This window comes from Grampus griseus (genome assembly GCF_964374135.1).
Source record: "Grampus griseus genome assembly, chromosome: 6".
Classification (NCBI taxonomy): domain Eukaryota; kingdom Metazoa; phylum Chordata; class Mammalia; order Artiodactyla; family Delphinidae; genus Grampus; species Grampus griseus.
The window spans coordinates 103,518,633-103,522,633 of NC_139000.1; positions in this window are offsets into that span (position 1 = coordinate 103,518,633).

A 4,001-nucleotide genomic window follows, 5' to 3' on the forward strand; every position below is an offset into this window, starting at 1 on the left:
GAAGTAGGTTATTATCTCCGTTAATCTTAAGATATCATCTCCATCCTTTCACATGATGAAACTAAGGCACTGAGAAGTTAAATAACTCTCCCAAGGTGACACAGTGGCTGAGGCAGAGTTTGAATCCAGGTTGCCCATCCCATAGCCCAGCCTCTTAACCACTAGCTATGTAGGTCACTGGACACCTTGGTGAGGATTGAGATTTTAAAAACATATGTTGAGGTCTCAAGTGTAAGTTTTGTCTTCCAATGTCAGGAGCAACTAAATTCCACTTTGTTTTTCCCTGTTTTAAAACCCTAGGGTGAAGTAAACAATGAAAAGCTGAATCCACCAGTGAACTGACTGCATGAAAACATCCATAACAAACCTCCCCCTGGAGGGGAGGAAATTATTTGAATAACATCCTTTATTTTGAGTGTTCTCCTCTTGTTGGGTTGCTTAGAGATACAGATCTAGAGTATCTGCTTTTAAATTACAGTGTATTGGGGGAACCAGAACATACTCATAAAACAAGAGTATTGCTGTACATAAAATCTCTCTGGAAGGATTTTTTAATGGTAATGACTGCCCACAAGGAAGGGAGCTGAGTGTTTGGGCAGAAGTGGGAGACTGTTCTAGAACCTTTTGTACCTTTGGATTTTACAGCCACATAAATGGATGATCTAATCAAACAACACACACAAATTAGAGACAAATTGTCTTTCTGTGTGTGTTGCATGTCTATACATATAAATCCTAGTCTTCTCGGTCATCACAACATAACCATTTTCCCATGTTACTGAAATTTGTCATAAACATAAGTTTTGTGTATACAATCTTGTTAAAAGTCTCAAGAAATCTGAGCGCTCCCAATATTGGATAACTTACATTTCTCAGGTTCCTTTGGGATTTTTCATTAACATGATTCGTAAGGTCAACATTCAAAACCTCCCATTTTCTGAAGAATTAGCCAACAGGTATTACATCTATACTATGTTTAGGATATACCACATGGCATTTGTACACCGAAATCCCCACAACAGCCTGAGGTAGGTATCCTAATCCTCATTTAGATGAGGGAGCAGAGGCTCAAAAGGCTCAGGTAGCTCATGAATCATTAAGTCAACCTCCAGCCTGGATGTCACATTGAGCAGGAGAGTGAAATGGGGGCTAGTGAGAGAGGGAGGCGGCAGTAGGAGGGCTCAAGGGAAGAAGGAACGGGCTCTTGGACTAGGGCTCCTTGTCAGCAGGACAAATGCCCAAGCTGGAGCCAAAATCCAGAATCTGGAGTCTCTGAGCTTAAGGGCAGTGTCAAAGGTAAGAGATCTAGGATACACAAGCAACGAAAGGAAAAATAAACTGGACATCATCAAAATTAAAACTTTTGTGTTTCAAAGGACATCTTCCAGCAAGTGAAAAGACAGCCCACAGAGTGGCAGAAAATTTTTGCAAATCATGTATGTGATAAGGGACTTGTATCTAGAAAGTATATAAAGAAGTCTTGCAACTCAACAGTAAAAAGACAAAAAGCTCAGTTAAAAATGGGCAAAGGATCTGAAGTCAGTTCTCCTAAGAAGATAAACAAATGGAGAATGAGCACATGAAAAGAGGCTTGATACCATTAAGCATCAGGGAAATCCAAGTCAAAACTACAATGAGATACCACTTCACACCCACTAGGATGGCTAAGTTAAAATACAGACAATAACAAGTGTTGATGAGGATACAGAGCAATTGGAACCCCCATACCCTGCTGGTAAGACTATAAAATAGTGCAGCCACACTGGAAAGTCCCTGGCAGTCCCTCAGAAGGTTAAACAGAGTTACCAAATGATCCAGCAAGTCTACACCTAGATACATACCCAAGAGAACGAAAAACCTATGTCCACACAAAATCTTGTACTCAAGTGTTCACAGTAGCGTTATTCATAACGGCAAAAAGTGGAAACAATCGAAATGTTTCCACCAACTGAAGAATAAATAAAATGTAGAATATCCATACAATAGATTATCCAATAATAAAAACAAAGAAGGTGGAATACAAGGTGAATGAACTTTTGTTTACAACAACACTGAAAGGAAAATGTCAAAAGACAAAGTGGGCTTTAGCTCAAATATCATTTTTCATTTTGGTAAAAAGGGCCCTAGGCTATGCAAATTATCCTCTAAGAAAACCTCTTCCAACACCTAAGGTGGAAAGGAAAAACATTTTTTATAAGTTTATTACAACTAACAAAATAATTTCAGGTCAAGATTATTATGTAGAAATTATATTTGATGGGCTAGATAAATACTTTATGGTAGAAAGTGCACACAGGACTCAGATGTGTTGGCTGCAAAGTGCCTTGAGCTTTGCTGAGTCTGAGAGCCTTTAGCAGGGCCCTGCTCAGCTCACACCTGTTTGCCAACATCCTCACCCCCTCGCCCACGCCTGCTCTTCCTTCACTCAGTGGCATATCCTACCACGTCCCTCCCCATGGCTGCCAATGATGTACACATCCCATTTATAACCAATATTTAGTTTTGAATCATCATTTCTGCTTAAAATGTCCATTTCTGTGAACCAGGGGACACAAGCAGGAGAAAGTTTGTGAGCCCTTGGTCAGGAAAGCGCCCCATTAGAACACTGCTCCAGTGGGAAAACATTTCCTTTTACAGTACTGTCCCAGGACACAGTGAGTTGACAATTAAAAACTCTCTGCAGGCAGGTATGAGGAAGAAAAGGTGGAGGTAGGAGTCTGTAGGCATGGCAGAGGGAGAAGAAATCAGGATGAGAATGCAAAAGCCAGGAGAACAAGAATGAGCAGGCTGAGGTCAGCAAAGACAAGAGCCCTGGAGCTCCCTCCCCCCTTGTACTTCCCCTGGACCGCGTCCCGTTCCTTCCTTCCTAACCGAAAGGGCCCCTCTTTCCCTCCCTTCTGTACCTTTGTGAGAAGAATCAGAGGAAGATGCTCCACACAATTACAGAAGGGCACCACCTTCCAGGCCTACAATCTCATTGCAGATGAGGAAGTGAGGCCCACAGAGGGAACAAGTCTAAACTGTGGTTTTTAAATTGTGTGTTTTTAAGTGCTCTGGAACCTCTGTTCACAGGAAATCATCCAAGAAGTGTAAATCAATAAATCAGAGCCGAGCTGATGGGCAGCCTTGACCCCAACCCCACCCTGAAGGGCCCCAGGGAGGCCCCTGGAGCAGTTTTAAATACTGGTATAAAGTGACAGACAAGCCTAGCCGTGGGTCCTCCCCAAAGCCATGGCAATGGTCCTGTATTAACTATATTTTCTTCTTTTCTGTCATCTTGACACTTTGGCATCTGGGGCTTCTCTGGCTAGCAAATTCCTAGATACAGCAAACAACTCCCCTATGAGCACGCCTTTCAAATGCAGCCAACCTTCTACATGCAGAGCTATACCCCCCAACCACCTCCTGTATCAGGCTCTCACAGGGCTCCTCCACTCCAGGTCAATATCTCCCTGTCCTAATCATCCCTAGGGGCAGCCCCTGCGCCCTAGCGCTGGTCAAAAGTATTCCAACTTGCCCATCATAAACCCACTTACCCTGCCTGGCCTGTTCCTTCCCTTGAAAAGCACAATAAGTCTCCCACCCAAGCTTTCCCCTTACGCCCCCTGCCTCCTAAGGACCCTGGTGCTTCCCAAACCCCACCCCACCCCCACCATGGCAGGGCCCTCCTCCTGGAGACTGTGAGTAACAAACTCTTCTCAACAGCAGTCCTCTTCCAGTCTGCTGGCCTCACCACTCTTGGAAAATGATGAAACTTACATTTTTAAACAGACCCATTCTTAGAAGCAAACATTATCCCCAGCAATCTTAGAATGTGAATCAGAAAATTCACATCCAGAGGATGCCACAACTTTGGAAAAAGCCTAATCAGGGAGGTGTCTCCTGGATAACTTTCAAAGGTGGGTAGAGAAGGGACCAAAAATGAGGGAGGAGGTACGTGGCCTGGCGCCACAGAAAAGGACAGGATGGCCAGTAGGAAGATCCTGGCAAGAAGGCGGGAG